We start from the raw sequence: 27,308 nt of genomic DNA on the forward strand, positions 1-27,308 counted from the left end.
CGTATCCAGCAGCTGCACTGGGGGGACCAGTGTTTAGGATTTGGGGTGCATTTGGCCTGGACCCTTGAGGATCAAATGGAAAATAAAGTACGAATTATTGTTTAATATTGTTGAACTACAAATCCCAGAATCCCCTGAGACTGGCCATGGCTGACATAGGGAAAACATATCCAGCAGCTGCACTGGGGGGACCAGTGTTTAGGATTTGGGGTGCATTTGGCCTGGACCCTTGAGGATCAAATGGAAAATAAAGTACGAATTATTGTTTAATATTGTTGAACTACAAATCCCAGAATCCCTGTAGGGCTGCCACCTCTCACCTTTAAATGCCAGACACAATAACCACATCCTGCTTAACTAATTAGCCTTTAATTAAGATACTGGATGCAGACTGTGCTGGTGTCTAAACGGCCATGAAGTGAGACTCAAAATGAATTAAGTATTTGGTTAAATGTAGGTGTAGATTGTTGGCTGTTGAACTACAACTACCAGAATCCAGACTGACAGCCGTTGAAAGGGGGGTTTGTAGTTCAACCACTTCTGAAGGATCAACCCCTGGGGCAGCAATGGGAGGGGGGTTTCATATGGGTCAAGTGGAGCCACACCCCGGCCTTCTGCCCTTTAGAACCCATAAAAGGCTACTGTGCCCCCCCCCCCCATTAACCCTGAAGTGATGTCACCCAAGGGTGGTGGGAAATGAGCCGGAGAAATGGGTGTCGGTGCTGCGCAAATGAATGCGCTCCTTATTGCAATGTGACGAAGAGCTAACAATCTATTGACTGTTTCAGGGGTTTATTTTCTGTATCCGCCGCCTCCACGCTGGAGCCAGTTGTTGCCGGCAGTCAATGAGTTAATTCACTGAGTTTCTATGAAGCCCGAAATGTCAAAGAAAACAGATGGGAAAGTAAAAAAAAAGGACAAAACCGCCTATTGATGCCCAAAAATAGCAGCCGACCCAAAAACTCTGGTGACAAACAAGCGCCTCTGTCCGCCCCCCCCCCCCCCCCCGGGGAAATGGAAAGTCACCGTCCCGGGTCGGTTCTGTTTAACGTGGGAAATACTTACATTATCAATAAAAAAGAACCTTTAAATCTGTAGAGTGTAAGCTCTTTTGGGCAGGGCTCCCTTCCCCTCCTGTATCGGTTATTGATTGCTTTATATGTTACTCCTTGTAGAGTGTAAGCTCTTTTGGGCAGGGCTCCCTTCCCCTCCTGTATCGGTTATTGATTGCTTTATATGTTACTCCTTGTAGAGTGTAAGCTCTTTTGGGCAGAGCTCTCTTCCCCTCCTGTATCGGTTACTGATTGCTTTATATGTTACTCCTTGTAGATTGTAAGCTCTTTTGGGCAGGGTTCTCTTCCCCTCCTGTATCGGTTACTGATTGCTTTATATGTTACTCCTTGTAGAGTGTAAGCTCTTTTGGGCAGGGCTCTCTTCCCCTCCTGTATCGGTTACTGATTGCTTTATATGTTACTCCTTGTAGAGTGTAAGCTCTTTTGGGCAGGGCTCCTTCCCCTCCTGTATCGGTTACTGATTGCTTTATATGTTACTCCTTGTAGAGTGTAAGCTCTTTTGGGCAGGGTTCTCTTCCCCTCCTGTATCGGTTATTGATTGCTTTATATGTTACTCCTTGTAGAGTGTAAGCTCTTTTGGGCAGGGCTCTCTTCCCCCCCTGTATCGGTTACTGATTGCTTTATATGTTACTCCTTGTAGAGTGTAAGCTCTTTTGGGCAGGGCTCCCTTCCAATCCTGTATCGGTTACTGATTGCTTTATATGTTACTCCTTGTAGAGTGTAAGCTCTTTTGGGCAGGGCTCCCTTCCAATCCTGTATCGGTTATTGATTGCTTTATATGTTACTCCTTGTAGAGTGTAAGCTCTTTGGGGCAGGGCTCTCTTCACCTCTTGTATCGGTTACTGATTGCTTTATATGTTACTCCTTGTAGAGTGTAAGCTCTTTTGGGCAGGGCTCCCTTCCCCTCCTGTATCGGTTACTGATTGCTTTATATGTTACTCCTTGTAGAGTGTAAGCTCTTTTGGGCAGGGCTCCCTTCCCCTCCTGTATCGGTTACTGATTGCTTTATATGTTACTCCTTGTAGAGTGTAAGCTCTTTTGGGCAGGGCTCCCTTCCCCTCTTGTATCGGTTACTGATTGCTTTATATGTTACTCCTTGTAGATTGTAAGCTCTTTTGGGCAGGGCTCTCTTCCCCTCCTGTATCGGTTACTGATTGCTTTATATGTTACTCCTTGTAGAGTGTAAGCTCTTTGGGGCAGGGCTTTCTTCCCCTCCTGTATCGGTTACTGATTGCTTTATATGTTACTCCTTGTAGAGTGTAAGCTCTTTTGGGCAGGGCTCTCTTCCCCTCTTGTATCGGTTACTGATTGCTTTATATGTTACTCCTTGTAGAGTGTAAGCTCTTTTGGGCAGGGCTCTCTTCCCCTCCTGTATCGGTTACTGATTGCTTTATATGTTACTCCTTGTAGAGTGTAAGCTCTTTTGGGCAGGGCTCCCTTCCCCTCCTGTATCGGTTATTGGTTGCTTTATATGTTACCCTGTATGCCCAATGTATGAAACCCACTCATTGTACAGCGCTGCGGGGTATGTTGGCGCTTTATAAATAAATGTTATTAATAATAATAATCTGTGAATCTTCTGAAATTTTGTAAAAAGGACAATTAATTCTTCCAGTCAAAATGAGCTCCTGTCTGTCACTTAGGGAAATGATATTACCTATAATGCACCGGCCAGATCATTGTGTGCCCAGAACATGCCTCTCCTGTGTATTTGTATTGATGTGTGTGAGTGGGAGCTGCCATACTGATTCCATTTGCCAAATGATTTCCCATAGATTACACAGTACCGATATACAGAACATTCCCACACAGCCCACTGGGGCTTCTAGTGGAACCGGGGAAGCAGGAATGCTATAAGTACAGTCCTTACATAGATTTTAGAATGTGCTGATGGGAATGTTTTTGGCTGGAGGGGTAATGTGTTGGTACCAGGGTGGTTTAAATCTTGTCATCTTGACCTGCTGTCTCCATTGCATCCTACCCTTCCATCTTGCCTAACTGTCTCTACATTACCCTGTTGTCTAAATATTGCCCTACTGTCCCCATCTTGCCCTACTGTCTCCATCTTGCCCTACTGTCTCCATCTTGTCCTTCTGTCTCCATCTTGTCCTACTGTCTCCATCTTGTCCTACTGTCTCCATCTTGTCCTACTGTCTCCATCTTGCCCTACTGTCTCCATCTTGTCCTTCTGTCTCCATCTTGCCCTACTGTCTCCATCTTGTCCTTCTGTCTCCATCTTGTCCTACTGTCTCCATCTTGTCCTTCTGTCTCCATCTTGTCCTTCTGTCTCCATCTTTTCCTACTGTTTCCATCTTGCCCTACTGTCTCCATCTTGCCCTACTGTCTCCATCTTGCCCTACTGTCTCCATCTTGTCCTTCTGTCTCCATCTTGTCCTTCTGTCTCCATCTTGTCCTTCTGTCTCCATCTTGTCCTACTGTCTCCATCTTGTTCTACTGTCTCCATCTTGTCCTTCTGTCTCCATCTTGTCCTTCTGTCTCCATCTTGTCCTTCTGTCTCCATCTTGTCCTTCTGTCTCCATCTTGTTCTACTGTCTCCATCTTGTCCTACTGTTTCCATCTTGTCCTACTGTCTCCATCTTGCCCTACTGTCTCCATCTTGCCCTACTGTCTCCATCTTGCCCTACTGTTTCTGCATTGCCCTGTCATCTCTATATTGCCCAACTGTCTCTATATTGCCCTGCTGTCTCCATCTTGCCCTACTGTCTCCATCTTCTTGTCCTACTGTCTTCATCTTGTCCTACTGTCTCCATCTTGCCCTACTGTCTTCATCTTGTCCTACTGTCTCCATCTTGTCCTTCTGTCTCCATCTTGTTCTTCTGTCTCCATCTTGTCCTTCTGTCTCCATCTTGTCCTACTGTTTCCATCTTGCCCTACTGTCTCCATCTTGCCCTACTGTCTCCATCTTGCCCTACTGTCTCCATCTTGTCCTTCTGTCTCCATCTTGTCCTTCTGTCTCCATCTTGTCCTTCTGTCTCCATCTTGTCCTACTGTCTCCATCTTGTTCTACTGTCTCCATCTTGTCCTACTGTTTCCATCTTGCCCTACTGTCTCCATCTTGCCCTACTGTCTCCATCTTGCCCTACTGTCTCCATCTTGCCCTACTGTCTCCATCTTGCCCTACTGTTTCTGCATTGCCCTGTCATCTCTATATTGCCCAACTGTCTCTATATTGCCCTGCTGTCTCCATCTTGCCCTACTGTCTCCATCTTCTTGCCCTACTGTCTCCATCTTGCCCTACTGTCTCCACCTTGACCTACTGCCTCTATCTTGCCCTACAGTCCCTATCTTGTCCTACTGTCTCCATCTTGCCCTACTGTCCCTATCTTGCCCTACTGTCTCCATCTTGCCCTACTGTCTCCATCTTGCTCTACTGTCTCCATCTTACCCTACAGTCTCCATCTTGCCCTACTGTTTCTGCATTGCCCTGTCATCTCTATATTGCTCAACTGTCTCTATATTGCCCTGCTGTCTCCATCTTGCCCTACTGTCTCCATCTTCTTGCCCTACTGTCTCCATCTTGCCCTACTGTTTCTGCATTGCCCTGTCATCTCTATATTGCCCAACTGTCTCTATATTGCCCTACTGTCTCCATCTTCTTGCCCTACTGTCTCCATCTTGCCCTACTGTCTCCACCTTGCCCTACTGTCTCTATCTTGCCCTACAGTCCCTATCTTGTCCTACTGTCTCCATCTTGCCCTACTATCTCCATCTTGCTCTACTGTCTCCATCTTGCCCTACAGTCTCTATCTTGCCCTACAGTCCCTATCTTGCCCTACTGTCTCCATCTTGCCCTACTGTCTCTATCTTGCCCTACTGTCCCTATCTTGCCCTACAGTCTCTATCTTGCCCTACTGTCTCCATCTTGCCCTACAGTCCCTATCTTGTCCTACTGTCTCATTCTTGCCCCTACTGTCTCCATCTTGCTCTACTGTCTCCATCTTGCCTACGGTCTCTATCTTGCCTACTGTCTCCATCTTGCCCTACAGTCCCTATCTTGCCCTACTGTCTCTATCTTGCCCTACTGTCTCCATCTTGTCCTCTGTCTCCATCTTGTCCTACTGTCTCCATCTTGTCCTACTGTCTCCATCTTGCCCTACAGTCCCTATCTTGCCCTACTGTCTCTATCTTGCCCTACTGTCTCCATCTTGCCCTACTGTCTCCATCTTGCCCTACTGTCTCCATCTTGTCCTACTGTCTCCATCTTGCCCTACAGTCCCTATCTTGCCCTACTGTCTCTATCTTGCCCTACTGTCTCCATCTTGTCCTACTGTCTCCATCTTGTCCTACTGTCTCCATCTTGTCCTACTGTCTCCATCTTGCCCTACAGTCCCTATCTTGCCCTACTGTCTCTATCTTGCCCTACAGTCTCTATCTTGCCCTACTGTCTCCATCTTGCCCTACAGTCCCTATCTTGTCCTACTGTCTCCATCTTGCCCTACTGTCTCCATCTTGCCCTACAGTCCCTATCTTGTCCTACAGTCTCTATCTTGCCCTACTGTCTCCATCTTGCCCTACAGTCCCTATCTTGTCCTACTGTCTCCATCTTGCCCTACTGTCTCCATCTTGCCCTACTGTCTCCATCTTGCCCTACGGTCTCTATCTTGCCCTACTGTCTCCATCTTGCCCTACAGTCCCTATCTTGCCCTACTGTCTCTATCTTGCCCTACTGTCTCTATCTTGCCCTACAGTCTCTATCTTGCCCTACTGTCTCCATCTTGCCCTACAGTCCCTATCTTGCCCTACTGTCTCTATCTTGCCCTACTGTCTCTATATTGCCCTACAGTCTCTATCTTGCCCTACTGTCTCCATCTTGCCCTACAGTCCCTATCTTGCCCTACTGTCTCATCTTGCCCCTACTGTCTCTATCTTGCCCTACTGTCTCTTATCTTGCCCTACTGTCTCTATCTTGCCCTACTGTTCTCCATCTTGCCCCTACTGTCTCTATCTTGCCCTACAGTCCCTATCTTGCCCTACTGTCTCCATCTTGCCCTACTGTCTCTATCTTGCCCCTAACTGTCTCTATCTTGCCCTACTGTCTCTATCTTGCCCTACTGTCTCCATCTTGCCCTTACAGTCCCTATCTTGCCCCTACTGTCTCTATCTTGCCCTACTGTCTCCATCTTGCCCTACTGTCTCCATCTTGCCCTACTGTCTCCATTTTGTCCTACTGTCTCCATCTTGCCCTACATCCCTATCTTGCCCTACTGTCTCTATCTTGCCCTACTGTCTCCATCTTGTCCTACTGTCTCTATCTTGCCCTACAGTCTCTATCTTGCCCTACTGCTCCATCTTGCCCTACAGTCCCTATCTTGCCCTACTGCTCTATCTTGCCCTACTGTCTCTATCTTGCCTACAGTCTCTATCTTGCCCTACTGTCTCCATCATTGCCCTACAGTCCCTATCTGCCCTACTGTCTCTATCTTGCCCTACTGTTCTCTATCCTATTTGCCCTACTGTCTCTATCTTGCCCTACTGTCTCTATCTTGCCCTACTGTCTCCATCTTGCCCTACTGTCTCTATCTTGCCCTACAGTCCCTATCTTGCCCTACTGTCTCCATCTTGCCCTACTGTCTCTATCTTGCCCTACTGTCTCTATCTTGCCCTACTGTCTCTATCTTGCCCTACTGTCTCCATCTTGCCCTACAGTCTCTATCTTGCCCTACAGTCCCTATCTTGCCCTTTACTGTCTCCATCTTGCCCTACAGTCTCCATCTTGCCCTACTGTCTCTATCTTGCCCTACTGTCTCCATCTTGTCCTACTTCCCATCTTGCCCTACAGTCTCCATCTTGCCCTACTGTCTCTATCTTGCCCTACTGTCTCCATCTGTCCTACTGGTCCCATCTTGCCCTACTGTCTCCCATCTTGTCCTACTGTCCCCATCTTGCCCTACTGTCTCCATCTTGTCCTACTGTCCCCATCTTGCCCTACTGTCTCCATCTTGCCCTACTGTCCCATCTTGCCCTACCTGGTCATCCATCTTGCCCTACTGTCCCCATCTTGCCCTACTGTCTCCATCTTGTCCCTACCGTCTCTATATTGCCCTACAGTCTCTATCTTGCCCTACTGTCTCCATCTTGCCCTACAGTCCCTATTTGCCCTACTTTCTCTGATCTTTGCCCCTACTGTCTCTATAGCCCTACAGTCTCTATCTTGCCCTACTGTTCCATCTTGCCCTACCGTCTCTAATATTGCCCTACAGTCTCTATCTTGCCCTACTGTCTCCATCTGCCCCCTACAGTCCCTATCTTGCCCTACTGTCTCTATCTTGCCCTACTGTCTCTATATTGCCCTACAGTCTCTATCTTGCCCTACTGTCTCCATCTTGCCCTACAGTCCCTATCTTGCCCTACTGTCTCTATCTTGCCCTACTGTCTCTATCTTGCCCTACAGTCTCTATCTTGCCCTACTGTCTCCATCTTGCCCTACAGTCCCTATCTTGCCCTACTGTCTCTATCTTGCCCTACTGTCTCTATCTTGCCCTACAGTCTCTATCTTGCCCTACTGTCTCCATCTTGCCCTACAGTCCCTATCTTGCCCTACTGTCTCTATCTTGCCCTACTGTCTCTATCTTCCTACTGTCTCTATCTTGCCCTACTGTTCTCTAATCTTGCCCTACTGTCTCCATCTTGCCCTACTGTCTCTATCTTGCCCTACAGTCCCTATCTTCCCTACTGTCTCCATCTTGCCCCTACTGTCTCTATCTTGCCCTACTGTCTCTATTCTTGCCCTACAGTCCCTATCTTGCCCTACTGTCTCCACTTGCCCTACTTCTCTATCTTGCGCCTACTGTCTCTATCTTGCCCTACAGTCCACTATCTTGCCCTACTGTCTCCATCTTGTCCTACTGTCTCTATCTTGCCTACTGTCTCCATCTTGCCCTACTGTCTCTATCTTGCCCTACAGTCCCTATCTTGCCCTACTGCCCCTACTGTGCTCTATCTTGCCCCTACTGTCTCTATCTTGCCCTACTGTCTCCATCTTGCCCTACAGTCTCTATCTTGCCCTACAGTCCCTATCTTGCCCTACTGTCTCCATCTTGCCCTACAGTCTCCATCTTGCCCTACTGTCTCTATCTTGCCCTACTGTCTCCATCTTGTCCTACTGTCCCCATCTTGCCCTACAGTCTCCATCTTGCCCTACTGTCTCTATCTTGCCCTACTGTCTCCATCTTGTCCTACTGTCCCCATCTTGCCCTACGTCTCCATCTTGTCCTACTGTCCCCATCTTGCCTACTGTCTCCATCTTGTCCTACTGTCCCCATCTTGCCCTACTGTCTCCATCTTGCCCTACTGTCCCCATCTTGCCCTACTGTCTCCATCTTGCCCTACTGTCCCATCTTGCCCTACTGTCTCCATCTTGCCCTACAGTCTCTATCTTGCCCTACTGTCTCCATCTTGCCCTACTGTCTCCATCTTGCCCTACTGTCTCCATCTTGCCCTACTGTCTCCATCTTGCCCTACTGTCTCCATCTTGCCCTAGTCACAGTGCTGGCCCTGAGTGTGCTGAAGCCCCCGTCCCAACACTACAAGAGCCTTTTGCACAAGTCCCTCTGTCCTTCCCTTCCCGATGCCCTGGGCATTTGCAGAGAAGCCTCGCCCCCTCACCCCCGCGCCCCGTGCGCCCCGTATGGACTCTCTCGCTCTGACATTTGGCTTCACAATAAAAGAATTCACAGTCAGTGAGTGGGAAATTGTGAGCAGCTGTGTGTGTCCCTCTCGGCACGTGGCCCCACGATGGGGATTTCGCAAGCTCTTAGGCATCTGCTAACAGGGACCCTCGGCCCCAGGGATCTGCCAATTGTAGGGCTCCGTGGGGGGATCCGGTCACCTCTTGTCTGCTCTTCTCATTATTAGGAATTTTGGCAGAATTTAGATTAATTTCAGATAATTTCATTCCTTTATTCCTTATAATTCACATAAATATCACGTACGCTGTAAAGTCTTATTTGTTATAGGGAGAGACTGTAAAAAGTAACTAGCAGCATCTTGACTTGAGGTTCTATTCAGATTAGTATATTATTTAGTAAAGTGCAGTATTTTAATAAAACCGCAGTCCTGCCCTGCTTTATGGCTGAGATTCTAGCTATCTGTATAACAGAGCATTCTGTCACAGTGGCACAGATCCTATCTGATCTCCCCCCCCATTGTAAGCAGCAGTCCTGCCCTGCTTTATGGCTGAGATTCTAGCTATCTGTATAACAGAGCATTCTGTCACAGTGGCACAGATCCTATCTGACCCCCCCATTGTAAGCAGCAGTCCTGCCCTGCTTTATGGCTGAGATTCTAGCTATCTGTATAACAGAGCATTCTGTCACAGTGGCACAGACCCTATTCTGATCCCCCCATTGTAAGCAGCAGTCCTGCCCTGCTTTATGGCTGAGATTCTAGCTATCTGTATAACAGAGCATTCTGTCACAGTGGCACAGATCCTATCTGATCCCCCCATTGTAAGCAGCAGTCCTGCCCTGCTTATGGCTGAGATTCTAGCTATCTGTATAACAGAGCATTCTGTCACAGTGGCACAGATCCTATCTGATCCCCCCCCCCCATTGTAAGCAGCAGTCCTGCCCTGCTTTATGGCTGAGATTCTAGCTATCTGTATAACAGAGCATTCTGTCACAGTGGCACAGATCCTATCTGATCCCCCCCATTGTAAGCAGCAGTCCTGCCCTGCTTTTATGGCTGAGATTCTAGCTATCTGTATAACAGAGCATTCTGTCACAGTGGCACAGATCCTATCTGATCCCCCCCATTGTAAGCAGCAGTCCTGCCCTGCTTTATGGCTGAGATTTCTAGCTATCTGTATAACAGAGCATTCTGTCACAGTGGCACAGATCCTATCTGATCCCCCCATTGTAAGCAGCAGTCCTGCCCTGCTTTATGGCTGAGATTCTAGCTATCTGTATAACAGAGCATTCTGTCACAGTGGCACAGATCCTATCTGATCCCCCCATTGTAAGCAGCAGTCCTGCCCTGCTTTATGGCTGAGATTCTAGCTATCTGTATAACAGAGCATTCTGTCACAGTGGCACAGATCCTATCTGATCCCCCCATTGTAAGCAGCAGTCCTGCCCTGCTTTATGGCTGAGATTCTAGCTATCTGTATAACAGAGCATTTCTGTCACAGTGGCACAGATCCTATCTGATCCCCCCATTGTAAGCAGCAGTCCTGCCCTGCTTTATGGCTGAGATTCTAGCTATCTGTATAACAGAGCATTCTGTCACAGTGGCACAGATCCTATCTGATCCCCCCATTGTAAGCAGCAGTCCTGCCCTGCTTTATGGCTGAGATTCTAGCTATCTGTATAACAGAGCATTCTGTCACAGTGGCACAGATCCTATCTGATCCCCCCATTGTAAGCAGCAGTCCTGCCCTGCTTTATGGCTGAGATTCTAGCTATCTGTATAACAGAGCATTCTGTCACAGTGGCACAGATCCTATCTGATCCCTCCATTGTAAGCAGTAGTCCTGCCCTGCTTTATGGCTGAGATTCTAGCTATCTGTATAACAGAGCATTCTGTCACAGTGGCACAGATCCTATCTGATCCCCCCATTGTAAGCAGCAGTCCTGCCCTGCTTTATGGCTCCCCCAAAGATACTCTATGGCCCTGTGTACATTTCAGTGATTCGTTTATTGCCTGGAAGGGAAGATTGGGCCTCTATTAAACAAAATCTCATCCAAAACACAGAGGTTTTTATTTGGAAAGTTTCCTGCTGGAGTAAAGGGCTCCTGTGTGTGGGGCTCATTGCGTGGCAGCAGGGGACGTGGCTCTGTCAGTGAGACGTCGGCAGACACAGCCCAATAACATCACTTGGCTCTCACTTACTGAACTCCATGTTTTCGTTACTTTCACGCTCTGTTTCATGTTGATCCATTCCTCTGACAGCGCGTTTCGCTGACCGACTTCCCAGCGTTAAAATCCGAACTTTTATTAACAGCAGAAAAAACAAAAATGAGCTTTTAATAAGATTTTGTCATTGTGTCAATTCACTTTTATTTATAACCCAATATACATTTTATATAGGCAGTGGTTTTGTTTGCTCTGCTTTGCCTATACCTTCTTATCTCTGCCTCTTTGTTTAGGCCAGGGATCCCCAAGCTTTCTTACTCGTGAGCCACAGTCAAATGTAAAAAGACTTGGGGAGCAACACAAGCACCATAAAAGATCATGGAGGAGCCAAATAAGGGCTGTGATTGGCTATTAGGGGCCTCTATGCACCCTATCAGCTTACAGGGGGCTTTATTTGGTGGTAAATCTTGTTTTTATTCAACCAAAACTTGCCCCCAAGTCAGGAATTCAAAAATAACTCCCTGGTTTGGGGGCACTGAGAGCAACATCCAAGGGGTTGGGGAGCAACATGTTCCCCCCGAGTCACTGGTTGGGGATCACTGATTTAGACTGAACTTTACTACCATAATACAGGGGGCAGCACATTGGCGCAGTGGGAAGCTTTATTACCTGGCAGCGCAGGTTTCTGGTTCTGGGCCCATGTGGGTTCACAGGGTGGACCTGCCTAAATCCCTACCCCTAGTCCATAGACATGGGATTAAGATTTGGCCTGGCATTAGGCACAGAAGCAGTGGGCAGTTCCATGATGTGGGCACCCCCAGCAAGCAAAGTGGGTAACCGTCTACCCTGGGCCAATTCTCCTCTTCCCTGAGTAATGAACCGGCCCATAGTCCTTTGCTACAGAGGGCAGTGGGGCCAGTTTAATGGTGGTTGCAAGAAGTCAACTTATACCAAACCCGACCCAGTGAGCCGTAGTTTCCTATCGATTTGTGCCCCATTGCCCAAGGGGACACAACTATATAAATGAGCAATGGTAGCCAGGCAAGAGGTGTCTTTTCCAGGTTTGGCCCATAACTAAAACAGTAATTGGCCAGCCCCAAACCCACTCGTCCCATGGCACGCACTATGATACCCAGTCTGTGCCCACCCCAAGTAGCCGCTATGGCCATTTACGGGCAGAGGAAAAATGGCACAGCTAAGTACAATAAAAGGTGTGTGATTTTGGTCACTGGGGGGGTCACTGGACTGTACAGTTAGGTGCCATTATAATGTTAGAAGGGCATCGTGCCATGCAGTGCCAGGGCTACTACCACCCACAATCTCCAGTGCTGTCCAACTGATTCTATGTACAGCGCTGCGGACTATGTTGGCGCTTTATAAATAAATATTAATAATAATAATAATAATAATATATTGGGCTGAGAATGTTTGAGGCCTGATTAAATGAAAATGAAGATGTCTATATAGCCCCTAAGCAGACAGGGGGCCAAAAAAATCCTTTGGAGGGCCACATTTGGCCCCACAGGCCTCCAGTTGGACAGCTCTGTCCTAAACAATATGCCTTCTGCCATTAACTGACAGTGTTAGTGTATCCCTTTAATTTTAGGGCAATGCCCTAATCTAAAGGAAAACTTCACCCAAAAACACTTTTTTGCTTAATAAAAGAAAATAGAATTGTAAGCCACTTCCCAATATCCATTCATTCAGTATTTTCATTGATGACCAATTTCGTTGTACAGATTCAGATAGAATTACCCCTTATTGGGGGCAGAACAGCCCTATTGGGTTTATTTAATGGTTAAATGATTCCCTTTTCTCTGTAATAATAAAACAGTACCTGTACTTGATCCCAACTAAGATATAATTACCCCTTATTGGGGGCAGAACAGCCCTATTGGGTTTATTTCATGGTTAAATGATTCCCTTTTCTCTGTAATAATAAAACAGTACCTGTACTTGATCCCAACTAAGATATAATTACCCCTTATTGGGGCAGAACAGCCCTATTGGGTTTATTTAATGGTTAAATGATTCCCTTTTCTCTGTAATAATAAAACAGTACCTGTACTTGATCCCAACTAAGATATAATTACCCCTTATTGGGGCAGAACAGCCCTATTGGGTTTATTTAATGGTTAAATGATTCCCTTTTCTCTGTAATAATAAAACAGTACCTGTACTTGATCCCAACTAAGATATAATTACCCCTTATTGGGGGCAGAACAGTCCTATTGGGTTTATTTAATGGTTAAATGATTCCCTTTTCTCTGTAATAATAAAACAGTACCTGTACTTGATCCCAACTAAGATATAATTACCCCTTATTGGGGCAGAACAGCCCTATTGGGTTTATTTAATGGTTAAATGATTCCCTTTTCTCTGTAATAATAAAACAGTACCTGTACTTGATCCCAACTAAGATATAATTACCCCTTATTGGGGGCAGAACAGCCCTATTGGGTTTATTTAATGGTTAAATGATTCCCTTTTCTCTGTAATAATAAAACAGTACCTGTACTTGATCCCAACTAAGATATAATTACCCCTTATTGGGGCAGAACAATTCTATTGGGTTGAATTAATGTTTTATTGATTTTTTAGTAGACTTAAGGTATGGAGATCCAAATTACAGAAAGACCCCTTATCCGGAATACCCTTGGTCCCGAGTATTCTTTATAATGGGTCCCATACCTGTATATGTAATTGCTACTAAAAGCAGTGCCTTTCCCTTTCTGTTCTCTGAGTCCGACTCATGAAACAATGTAGCTAAAGTCAATTCCCCCCCAGGTCCGTTAGTCAGTTGGCTTCTGCTACACTGTTTCACCGCCCGGCTCCTTTATTCGGACCTCGGTGTAAGGACGGCCCCCGGCCAATGGTGTATCTCGGTTGGACGGCACCACCAGTAACAATGGGATGTTGTTTGGGTCTCGGCTTCGCCCTTCTCCCGTCGGTGACCCCTCCTGGGCCCGCACTCCGCGCAGCTCCGCAGCCTTTTCCTGGCTCGGCCCCAAGCAATTCTTTCAGATCGCATTGTTCATCAGGAAACAAACAAGGAACAAGGCATTGGGTGGGCACGGGGGGACATTTAAAAATAGCCCCCGTCCCCTTCCCTGTCCCCTCCCTCTGGCCCTGGAGAGGGACTCGCGCTGTCCTTCCCTGCTGATAACTTATCAGCCTCTTCTGCTTGTCTGTTTCCAGGTGCCCGACTCTCCGGGGTTACACCCAGCGCCCCCCTAATAGGGCGGCCAAGTCTTCAGCCGCAAAGATGGAGCCGATAAGCGGAACATTAAAAATAGTCAATTGTTTTGTTGTAGAAGTTTTGCATTTTGATTTGGAAACGGCATAAAGAGTTTAGGGTGCTGGGGGCACTGCCCAGTAGGGCAAGTTGGAGACAGTAGGGCAAGTTGGAGACAGTAGGGCAAGATGGAGACAGTAGGGCAAGTTGGAGACAGTAGGGCAAGATGGAGACAGTAGGGCAAGGTGGAGACAGTAGGGCAAGATGGAGACAGTAGGGCAAGATAGAGACAGTAGGGCAAGATGGAGACAGTAGGGCAAGATGGAGACAGTAGAGCAAGATGGAGACAGTAGGGCAAGATGGAGACAGTAGGGCAAGATGGGGACAATAGAGCAAGATGGAGACAGTAGGGCAGGATGGAGACAGTAGGGCAAGATGGAGACAGTAGGGCAAGATGGAGACAGTAGGGCAAGATGGGAGCAGTAGGGTAAGATGGAGACAGTAGGACAAGATGGAGACAGTAGGGCAAGATGGAGACAGTAGGGCAAGAGGGAGACAGTAGGGCAAGATGGGGGCAGTAGGGTAAGATGGAGACAGTAGGGCAGGATGGAGACAGTAGGACAAGATGGAGACAGTAGGGCAAGATGGGGACAGTAGGGTAAGATGGAGACAGTAGGGCAGGATGGAGACAGTAGGGCAAGATGGAGACAGTAGGGCAAGATGGGGGCAGTAGAGTAAGATGGAGACAGTAGGGCAGGATGGAGACAGTAGGGCAAGATGGAGACAGTAGGGCAAGATGGAGACAGTAGGGCAGGATGGAGACAGTAGGGCAAGATGGAGACAGTAGGGCAAGATGGGGGCAGTAGGGTAAGATGGAGAAAGTAGGACAAGATGGAGACAGTAGGGCAGGATGGAGACAGTAGGGCAAGATGGAGACAGTAGGGCAAGATGGGAGCAGTAGGGTAAGATGGAGACAGTAGGGCAGGATGGAGACAGTAGGGCAAGATGGAGACAGTAGGGCAAGATGGGGGCAGTAGGGTAAGATGGAGACAGTAGGGCAGGATGGAGACAGTAGGGCAAGATGGAGACCGTAGGGCAAGATGGGGGCAGTAGGGTAAGATGGAGACAGTAGGGCAGGATGGAGACAGTAGGGCAAGATGGAGACAGTAGGGCAAGATGGGGGCAGTAGAGCAAGATGGGGGCAGTAGGGCAAGATAGAGGCAGTAGGGCAAGATGGGACAGTAGGGCAAGATGGGGGCAGTAGGGCAAGATGAAGACAGTAGGGCAAGATGGGGGCAGTAGAGTAAGATGGAGGCAGTAGGGCAAGATGGCGGCAGTAGGGTAAGATGGAGACAGTAGGGCAAGATAGAGACAGTAGGGCAAGATGGGGGCAGTAGAGTAAGATGGAGGCAGTAGGGCAAGATGGGGACAGTAGGGCAAGATGGGGGCAGTAGGGCAAGATGGAGACAGTAGGGCAAGATGGGGGCAGTAGAGTAAGATGGAGGCAGTAGGGCAAGATGGCGGCAGTAGGGTAAGATGGGGACAGTAGGGCAAGATAGAGACAATAGGACAAGATGGTGACAGTAGGGCAAGATGGTGACAGTAGGGTAAGATGGAGACAGTAGAGCAAGATGGAGATAGTAGGGCAAGATAGCAATGGTAGAGCAAGTTGAACACAGTAAGACAAGATGGAGACAGTAGGGCAAGATAGTGACAGTAGGGGTAGAGCGATATGGCAACAGTGGGCCAAGGCGACAGTAGGATAACATCGTGCCATTAGGACATAATAGAAACAGTAGGGCAACATGGGGACAGTAGGGTGAGGTGGCACGAGTAGACCAGTGGAGACAGTAGCACAAGTTGGAAACAGTAGAGAATGATGGTAACATTGGTGAGTTGGAGACAATATGACAGTAGGGCAGAGGGTGGCACTAGGGCACGGTGGCACCAATAATACTTTATAACAATTCTATAAACCTTCAGTTATGGTTGAGGTTCAGGAAGGACCATACGGTTGGGGGCCAAGTCTGTCGTGCCTTGGTCTCACAATCACCAAGTTGGACCAGTTGGAGGCGCTGGTTTCACCATATCTGGAACTCATTGCTAATTGTCACTTGTGTTTCTTCTCATTTCGGTTTCATGCAGGAACTGACATACCCTGTGACTAAAGCCCAAGGGTAACAGTTTGTATTATGGCAGGGGGCTGGTGTATTGGGTCTCATGAACAGCAGCCCAATGTCTTCCTACCCACATACCTCTGATTCCGCTGCCTCATACCTTGAAGATCTCAAGGGCAGACTCGTTACTCAGTATCATGTTGGCCATCTGCCCTCGGAACATGAAAATTCCAGATATTCTTGGCTCCCTGCCTTGTTTACATTGCACTCGGTGCCACTTTCCAAGCCGTAAGCACAGAAACCTCATCAAAAAGAATGGGAAGCGCTTATTGGCGGGTTTGGCCGAAGGGCAAGTCCACTCAGGTGGTCCCATCACCTTTAAACCTCTACAGAAAACAATGTTCCATCTGTGCCCTGGACCAACAGCCAATCAGGACAAAGCTATGTGCCAGTGCCAATTTTCAGATAAATATCATAAATGAAGTTTCCAGTGGAATCATTTCCCTTGGGTTACCGTAGGCTGCATTAATATCAGGTACTGTCACTTTAATCATCTGCATAATATATGTAGCTCCGCCCATGAGTAAGCAAGATGGATGCCTACGGTGCATAGGCAAATTTGCAATCAAACTGCAGAACTAATTGGCTTCGGTGCATCATGGGAATGCAGGGAACTATATGGAACTATATGGAACTCCTCTGTCACTGACTTACCTTGCAGTTTCAGTTTTGCATGAAAAGCCATTATTATTGGTGGAATGTTGTCCATAAAGATTTATACTCTCATAAAGGCTTTAATCCACCATGCAGGGGATATTATGGGGCGGGCAGAGTGTACTTAGCGCACTGAGCATGCTCAGTAAGAACCTAAAGCAGCTCAGAGACCACTGAGCACGTGCAGTGTCGGTGACACTATAGAGAGGGCCGGCCAAGACCATTATGGCTGCAAGCTTAACCTGTTATCAGGCTTCATGTCAGATGGCATTGATATGACTTGGGACACAGTAGTGTAACTTGGTCACGTGGGGCCCCCCTGCAAAATAACCTTCTAAGGGGGCCCCCACTCACACAGCACCTCTATTCTAAAGGTAGGGGAGGGGCTAGGGAGGGGGAATTACGATACAGCAGACCTTGAGGTTCAGGCCCCCCGGGCCCCCCTGTGACTGTGGGGTCTGCTCTGTAGGTAGTTACACCACCGTGAGAAGCATGCAAGGCATTATGGGAAATGGCCAAAGTGCAGCTTGTTTCTACTATTTTATTTCAACAGTCAGAACCAGCAGTGCAGAGAAGGGAAAGGGACAGGCCGAGACTGCTCTCAGTTGGCAGCGAGACACACAGAGCCGGCGCTGGGATGAAGCCGTAGATTCCACAGGAAAAGGAAACACTGAGTTCATGATCTGCTTGTATAGAAGCTGCAGAAATGTCTCCCAAACCTACACCAACCAATCAGAGAGCAGGACACATTCCTACTAATTGTCACTGCTCTTCCCCTTGTACTAAATTCACACCCTGGACAAGGTCTGCCCCCCCCCCCCCCCCCCCAATGAAATGTGAGAAAGAAATGGCAGAGTGACATCTTGTGGCCACTAGAGGAACGTGCAGCCAATCTAGTTCCGACTCTGGACACAATGTATTATCAGGCAGGGAATATAAAAAGCCTGACAGATACGGCTTTTAATAGCAATTACAGTTAGCATTTTCATTTAATGTATACTGGAAACTTGCTTAGATTGCACTGTGCAAGAAAACAGTTTTTAGGTGAAGTTTCCCTTTAAAAGCGATGGACTATGCACCTTGTCACATAAAGAGGCTGTTCTGCCTGTATTTTTATTCCTATTTAATTTTTAGAAAGTAGAAATTAGGTTTTTCTACCCTTTAAACAGTTATACAGGGAACTCTGAGTATCACTCATGTATTATAAGGGATACTGTACCCCCTACTGTAAATGATAAGGATATTAGCAGTCACTGAGGGGTTCTGTGCCCCCCATATAAAGGCACAAGGCTGCAGGCTGAGTTATACAGGGAACTCTGAGTATCACTCATGTATTATAAGGGATAATGTACCCCCTACTGTAAATGATAAGGATATTAGCAGTCACTGAGGGGTTCTGTGCCCCCCATATAAAGGCACAAGGCTGCAGGCTGAGTTATACAGGGAACTCTGAGTGTCACTCATGTATTATAAGGGATAATGTACCCCCTACTGTAAATGATAAGGATATTAGCAGTCACTGAGGGGTTCTGTGCCCCCCATATAAAGGCACAAGGCTACAGGCTGAGTTATACAGGGAACTCTGAGTATCACTCATGTATTATAAGGGATAATGTACCCCCTACTGTAAATGATAAGGATATTAGCAGTCACTGAAGGGTTCTGTGCCCATATAAAGGCACAAGGCTGCAGCCTTTGTGGCCACAGGAGCTCACACTTCCCCTGCCGGTGCAGAACCCCACAGCAGAGCCTCCGTCAGTCATTTCTTATTCATCCACAGACCTTTCCAATTTCCCCAGTAACGCCGGCGGCTGATTGGACCGGGAGCGGTCAGCGGGGGGGTTAATTGGGCACCTCGGAGCCTCAGATCTGATTAGTTTCAGAGCATTTCTATAGGGAAATTTCTACGGGTTTATTGATCAACGCTTTGTGACAAAATATGGAAAACCCGGAGCGGAGGGCGGAATTCATTTCTTCTCATTAGAAAGAGAAAATTGAATTTTGTCTCCTGTTCTCATTCCCCGACTCTCTGTGCCGTTACAGATTCAGATGAACGAATTAGAAAAGTTCAAGTTGCCCTATTGTTTTCTATTTATACCCCCCCATAAGTAGTAAAAGGCAGTAACCCATAGCAACCAAAGATGTTTACTGTCAAAATGGTGATCAGTAAATGCTGCCTGCTGATTGGTCTCATTGTGGGTTACTATGGCCTGGGCAAGTTTGTATGTTTTATTGCTTTCCCAGCTAAATGACAGAGCCTTCTATGTAGCAGACGGGGGCAAGATTTGGGCAGCAGGGGTAGGTGCCTAGGGTGCAGGGTGCTGGGGGCAATTCTGAGAGAGCAAAAGTGAGGGAGCAACAGGAACAAGCAACGGGTGGGATTGGGGGGTTTGAGCAGGGCAGGGCTACTGCCTTAGGGGCCCCTGCACCCCCAAATGGGCCCCCACAGCGACCCTCGCCCCTGTAGGGGCCCCCACCACCCGTCTCCGAGTGCGCATAAATAAAACTTACCTTCGGAAACCGACAGTTGAGGGGAGCGCCCTGCGGGGATTGGCCCACCAGGGCTGGGGCCCACCGGGTATTTTCCCAGTGCCCTGGTGGCCCAGTCCGACCCTGGGTTCAAGCAGCAGTAGGGAGGGTGCTAATAGTAATTCACCTGGCTCTGGGAGCAAAGTACAGGTATGGGATCCCTTATAGGGAAACCCATTATCCAGAAAGTTCTGAATTACGGAAAGGCCATCTCCCATAGACTCCATTATAAGCAAATAATTCTAATTCTGAAAAATGATTCCCTTTTCTCTGTAATAATAAAACAGTACCTGTACTTGATCCCAACTAAGATATAATTACCCCTTATTGGGGGCAGAACAGCCCTATTGGGTTTATTTAATGGTTAAATGATTCCCTTTTCTCTGTAATAATAAAACAGTACCTGTACTTGATCCCAACTAAGATATAATTACCCCTTATTGGGGCAGAACAGCCCTATTGGGTTTATTTAATGGTTAAATGATTCCCTTTTCTCTGTAATAATAAAACAGTACCTGTACTTGATCCCAACTAAGATATAATTACCCCTTATTGGGGCAGAACAGCCCTATTGGGTTTATTTCATGGTTAAATGATTCCCTTTTCTCTGTAATAATAAAACAGTACCTGTACTTGATCCCAACTAAGATATAATTACCCCTTATTGGGGCAGAACAGCCCTATTGGGTTTATTTAATGGTTAAATGATTCCCTTTTCTCTGTAATAATAAAACAGTACCTTTACTTGATCCCAACTAAGATATAATTACCCCTTATTGGGGCAGAACAGCCCTATTGGGTTTATTTAATGGTTAAATGATTCCCTTTTCTCTGTAATAATAAAACAGTACCTGTACTTGATCCCAACTAAGATATAATTACCCCTTATTGGGGCAGAACAGCCCTATTGGGTTTATTTAATGGTTAAATGATTCCCTTTTCTCTGTAATAATAAAACAGTACCTGTACTTGATCCCAACTAAGATATAATTACCCCTTATTGGGGCAGAACAGTCCTATTGGGTTTATTTAATGGTTAAATGATTCCCTTTTCTCTGTAATAATAAAACAGTACCTGTACTTGATCCCAACTAAGATATAATTACCCCTTATTGGGGGCAGAACAGCCCTATTGGGTTTATTAAATGGTTAAATTATTTTTTAGTAGACTTAAGTTATGGAGATCCATATTACGGAAAGATCCCTTATCTTGAAAACCCCAGGTCCCAAGCATTCTGGATAACAGGTCCCATACCTGTAGTAGAAAACAGAGGTAATCATGGGGCCCTATACTACTAAGTCAGCTGGTTTTCCTCCCGGCCTATTTATTAGGCCACTGATCCCCTGTGCCCCCTGGGTATTGGGGCCCACCAGCAAGTCAAAATGGAGCCCCAATGAAAAAAAATAGTCCCCTTGTATGCATGACCACACCCCTTATCCACAAAACCCTGCCCATAAGCCATTTAAACCCCACCCACACTCCCTCAAGCCCTGCCCTATTTGACAAATCGCTATGGGGTATTGGCCGCAGTACCCCCTGTACCCAGGTGATGGCAGCGCTGAGTAAACATGAACAAGGCTTTCTATATAAAGGGGAAGCAAACCCAGCGTATATCTAGATCCTTTGCCATAAAGCAAGAGAGAATTGGTTTTTTGCCAGAAAGTAACATCAAACTCATTTCATCCCACAGGTATAAACATTGTACATTTTTAAGTCCAAGTAAAACCTGTATTTGGCATTAGTTTGCCTTTAAAATCTCTATACACTATAGAAAGGAATGGGGGAGACAGTAACCCCCATAGAGTTGCTCGGCACCCAGGTCCCCAAGGCAAGGGATCCGCTGATCCCCAGGAATGTGTTCTGGGCAGATAGAGAAGTGGGACCAGTCCCAGTAAGTACCCCCCCCGGGGCATTAATATACAGCCTCATATTGCTCTCATCCATCATAATAGGAATTTCTTCTTATCAGTGTCTCTCACCGTAGGATAATCCCTGGGCATCGCGCCTGTAGCCAGCGGCCATTCATTACTCAGCCTGAAGGGGTCACATTGGTCTCTGCTTTACTTAAAGAAGTGACTGCGGCTTTAAATGTACCAAAAAAAAACAGAAAAGGTTAGTTCCCCTTGATTTTTGAGTTATTATTATTAACATTTATTTATAAAGCGCCAACATATCCCGCAGCGCTGTACAATAAGTGGGTTTCATACATTGGGCATACAGAGTAACATATAAAGCAATCAGTAACCGATACAGGAGGGGAAAAGAGCCCTGCCCAAAAGAGCTTACACTCTACAAGGAGTAACATATAAAGCAATCAGTAACCGATGCAGGAGGGGAAGAGAGCCCTGCCCCAAAGAGCTTACACTCTACAAGGAGTAACATATAAAGCAATCAGTAACCGATACAGGAGGGGAAGGGAGCCCTGCCCAAAAGAACTTACACTCTACAAGGAGTAACATATAAAGCAATCAGTAACCGATACAGGAGGGGAAGGGAGCCCTGCCCAAAAGAGCTTACACTCTACAAGGAGTAACATATAAAGCAATCAGTAACCGATACAGGAGGGGAAGGGAGCCCTGCCCAAAAGAGCTTACACTCTACAAGGAGTAACATATAAAGCAATCAGTAACCGATACAGGAGGGGAAGGGAGCCCTGCCCAAAAGAGCTTACACTCTACAAGGAGTAACATATAAAGCAATCAGTAACCGATACAGGGGGGAAGAGAGCCCTGCCCAAAAGAGCTTACACTCTACAAGGAGTAACATATAAAGCAATCAGTAACCGATACAGGAGGGGAAGAGAGCCCTGCCCAAAAGAGCTTACACTCTACAAGGAGTAACATATAAAGCAATCAGTAACCGATACAGGAGGGGAAGAGAGCCCTGCCCAAAAGAGCTTACACTCTACAAGGAGTAACATATAAAGCAATCAGTAACCGATACAGGAGGGGAAGGGAGCCCTGCCCAAAAGAGCTTACACTCTACAAGGAGTAACATATAAAGCAATCAGTAACCGATACAGGAGGGGAAGGGAGCCCTGCCCAAAAGAGCTTACACTCTACAAGGAGTAACATATAAAGCAATCAGTAACCGATACAGGAGGGGAAGGGAGCCCTGCCCAAAAGAGCTTACAATCTACAAGGAGTAACATATAAAGCAATCAGTAACCGATACAGGAGGGGAAGAGAGCCCTGCCCAAAAGAGCTTACACTCTACAAGGAGTAACATATAAAGCAATCAGTAACCGATACAGGAGGGGAAGAGAGCCCTGCCCAAAAGAGCTTACACTCTACAAGGAGTAACATATAAAGCAATCAGTAACCGATACAGGAGGGGAAGAGAGCCCTGCCCCAAAGAGCTTACAATCTACAAGGAGTAACATATAAAGCAATCAATAACCGATACAAGAGGGGAAGAGAGCCCTGCCCAAAAGAGCTTACAATCTACAAGGAGTAACATATAAAGCAATCAGTAACCGATACAGGAAGGGAAGGGAGTCCTGCCCAAAAGAGCTTACACTCTACAAGGAGTAACATATAAAGCAATCAATAACTGATACAGGAGGGGAAGGGAGCCCTGCCCAAAAGAGCTTACACTCTACAAGGAGTAACATATAAAGCAATCAGTAACCGATACAAGAGGGGAAGAGAGCCCTGCCCAAAAGAGCTTACACTCTACAAGGAGTAACATATAAAGCAATCAGTAACCGATACAAGAGGGGAAGGGAGCCCTGCCCAAAAGAGCTTACACTCTACAAGGAGTAACATATAAAGCAATCAGTAACCGATACAGGAGGGGAAGGGAGCCCTGCCCAAAAGAGCTTACACTCTACAAGGAGTAACATATAAAGCAATCAGTAACCGATACAAGAGGGGAAGAGAGCCCTGCCCAAAAGAGCTTACACTCTACAAGGAGTAACATATAAAGCAATCAGTAACCGATACAGGAAGGGAAGGGAGTCCTGCCCAAAAGAGCTTACACTCTACAAGGAGTAACATATAAAGCAATCAATAACTGATACAGGAGGGGAAGGGAGCCCTGCCCAAAAGAGCTTACACTCTACAAGGAGTAACATATAAAGCAATCAGTAACCGATACAAGAGGGGAAGAGAGCCCTGCCCAAAAGAGCTTACACTCTACAAGGAGTAACATATAAAGCAATCAGTAACCGATACAAGAGGGGAAGGGAGCCCTGCCCAAAAGAGCTTACACTCTACAAGGAGTAACATATAAAGCAATCAGTAACCGATACAGGAGGGGAAGGGAGCCCTGCCCAAAAGAGCTTACACTCTACAAGGAGTAACATATAAAGCAATCAGTAACCGATACAGGAGGGGAAGAGAGCCCTGCCCAAAAGAGCTTACACTCTACAAGGAGTAACATATAAAGCAATCAGTAACCGATACAAGAGGGGAAGAGAGCCCTGCCCAAAAGAGCTTACACTCTACAAGGAGTAACATATAAAGCAATCAGTAACCGATACAGGAGGGGAAGGGAGCCCTGCCCAAAAGAGCTTACACTCTACAAGGAGTAACATATAAAGCAATCAGTAACCGATACAGGAGGGGAAGAGAGCCCTGCCCAAAAGAGCTTACACTCTACAAGGAAGTAACATATAAAGCAATCAGTAACCGATACAGGAGGGGAAGAGAGCCCTGCCCAAAAGAGCTTACACTCTACAAGGAGTTAACATATAAAGCAATCAGTAACCGATACAAGAGGGGAAGGGAGCCCTGCCCAAAAGAGCTTACACTCTACAAGGAGTAACATATACAGCAATCAGTAACCGATACAGGAGGGGAAGAGAGTCCCTGCCCAAAAGAGCTTACACTCTACAAGGAGTAACATATAAAGCAATCAGTAACCGATACAGGAGGGGAAGGGAGTCCCTGCCCCAAAAGAGCTTACACTCTACAAGGAGTAACATATAAAGCAATCAGTAACCGATACAAGAGGGAAGAGAGCCCTGCCCAAAAGAGCTTACACTCTACAAGGAGTAACATATACAGCAATCAGTAACCGATACAGGAGGGGAAGGGAGTCCTGCCCAAAAGAGCTTACACTCTACAAGGAGTAACATATAAAGCAATCAGTAAACGATACAAGAGGGAAGAGAGCCCTGCCCAAAGAGCTTACAATCTACAAGGAGTAACATATAAAGCAATCAATAACCGATACAGGAGGGGAAGAGAGCCCTGCCCAAAAGAGCTTACACTCTACAAGGAGTAACATATAAAGCAATCAGTAACCGATACAGGAAGGGAAGGGAGTCCTGCCCAAAAGAGCTTACACTCTACAAGGAGTAACATATAAAGCAATCAGTAACCGATACAAGAGGGGAAGAGAGCCCTGCCCAAAAGAGCTTACACTCTACAAGGAGTAACATATAAAGCAATCAATAACCGATACAGGAGGGGAAGAGAGCCCTGCCCAAAAGAGCTTACACTCTACAAGGAGTAACATATAAAGCAATCAGTAACCGATACAGGAGGGGAAGAGAGCCCTGCCCAAAAGAGCTTACACTCTACAAGGAGTAACATATAAAGCAATCAGTAACCGATACAAGAGGGGGAAGAGAGCCCTGCCCAAAAGAGCTTACACTCTACAAGGAGTAACATATAAAAGCATCAATAACCGATACAAGAGGGGAAGAGAGCCTGCCCAAAAGAGTTACACTCTACAAGGAGTAACATATAAAGCAATCATAACCGATACAGAGGGGAAGAGAGCCCTGCCCAAAAGAGTTTACACTCTACAAGGAGAAACATATAAGCAATCAGTAAGCCGATACAAGAGGGGAAGAGAGCCCTGCCCAAAAGAGCTTACATCTACAAGGAGTAACATATAAAGCAATCAGTACCGATACAAGAGGGAGAGAGCCTGCCCAAAAGAGTTTACACTCTACAAGAGTAACATATAAAGCAATCATAACGATACAGAAGGGAAGGAGAGCCCTGCCCAAAAGAGTTTACACTCTACAAGGAGAAACATATAAAGCAATCAGTAACCGATACAAGAGGGGAAGAGAGCCCTGCCCAAAAGAGCTTACAACTCTACAAGGAGTAACATATAAGCAATCAGTAACCGATACAAGAGGGGAAGAGAGCCCTGCCCAAAAGAGCTTACAATCTACAAGGAGTAACATATAAAAGCATCAGTAACCGATACAGGAAGGGAAGGGAGTCCTGCCCAAAAGAGCTTACAATCTACAAGGAGTAACATATAAAGCAATCAGTAACCGATACAAGAGGGGAAGAGAGCCCTGCCCAAAAGAGCTTACACTCTACAAGGAGTAACATATAAAGCAATCAGTAACCGATACAGGAGGGGAAGAGAGCCCTGCCCAAAAGAGCTTACACTCTACTTTTAAGACTTGGATGGGGAGATCATCCTGTACCCCCATTTCCACAATGTGGGTGCAGATGTAATGTACTGAAAATGGAAGGAGAAATTGTGTGGGTGCTGGGTGCCAAACCAGGTGGGGGGGGGCAGCAAATTGCACCCCAATATTAATAGCTTACTAAAACTTCATTATAAGGTGACCTTCACCTTTAACTTTAGTCCCCAGAGATCTGGCTGCAGCTGATGGATAGCCCTAAGGTGCAAGGTGGGGGGGGTAACCCTTATTACAAGCCGTGCCTGAGGAATTCCAGTAGGTTGTAGTTACCCACAACACTGTATCTACTGAGTGAAGCCTTAGCAACACATAGTAACCACTAATGGCTCTAGAGAGGAAACCTCATGCAAAGGCTGTAATTATACAGTGCCCTCTATTGACCAACTTGCTATGGAAAATATACAAATATTTTCCAAGGAATAACTTCAGTTTGTCTCAGTCCTCAGCAGGAGTAAAATCCAGAGCAGAAAGCTTACCCCGGGGGGCTAAGTTGGCACTAAGGGCTGCACTCTTGTGCCCCAGGGTAAATGACCCCTATAATAGTATATTTGCTATAATAAAGCTGTACATAGAGCAGTGACTACCCCCAATAAGCAGCCTGTTTGTTGCTTTATCTTTCTTCTAGCTGCCCCCCTGCCATGTTTTTTTAGTTGCAATGCCCCATACTAACCAGTAGGTGGAACCAACACTCCACCAAAGTGCTGAAAAAAGGCTAATTTATTAGCACAAAAACAGCCAGAAATCACCATGTGATTTATTAATGTGGGTGCAACTTTTTACTTGGGGGATATCAATAATGTGGTGTTAATGTGCAAGTCAGATGTATAGGCCCCCTTGCATTGTTGCAAGGCGCATGTATGGGTGCAAGTACTGTACCTTTGCAAATGGTGCATAATCACCCATAAAACTGTGCTCCTTTCTGCACTTTGCACATTGAAGTTCATAAATAAGCCATTGGGGGGTCATTTATCAACCCTGGGCAAATTTGCCTATGGGCAGTAACCCATAACAACCAATCAAATTGTTGCATTTAAAGGTTCTACCTGCAGCTGGTTAACAAAAACAATCACTTATTGGTTACTATGGGCTACTGCCCATGGGCAAATTTGCCCATTGGTGATAAAAGATCCCAATATAAGTCTATGCTCAGCCATATAAACGATGGGTAACTGAGCCTACTGATACTGGGGAACCCCAGGGCTACTGTACCCCTAAACCTGGTGGCAAATGTGATGCTGATTAATGGAAACTCACACTCTGGGTATCAAGGAGCACATTGGTTCAGAGTCGGACTGGGGGGTGCTTGGCTTCTGCCTCAGGGGCCCCTGCACCCCCCAATGGGCCCCCACCGCCTTCACACCCCCCCCCCCGCAGGGGCCCCCAACAACCCCCCAAGCGCTCCTAGAAGGCGGCGGATCATGTGAGCGCC

Source organism: Xenopus tropicalis, chromosome 2 (genome assembly GCF_000004195.4).
Source record: "Xenopus tropicalis strain Nigerian chromosome 2, UCB_Xtro_10.0, whole genome shotgun sequence".
In the NCBI taxonomy this organism is placed as follows: domain Eukaryota; kingdom Metazoa; phylum Chordata; class Amphibia; order Anura; family Pipidae; genus Xenopus; species Xenopus tropicalis.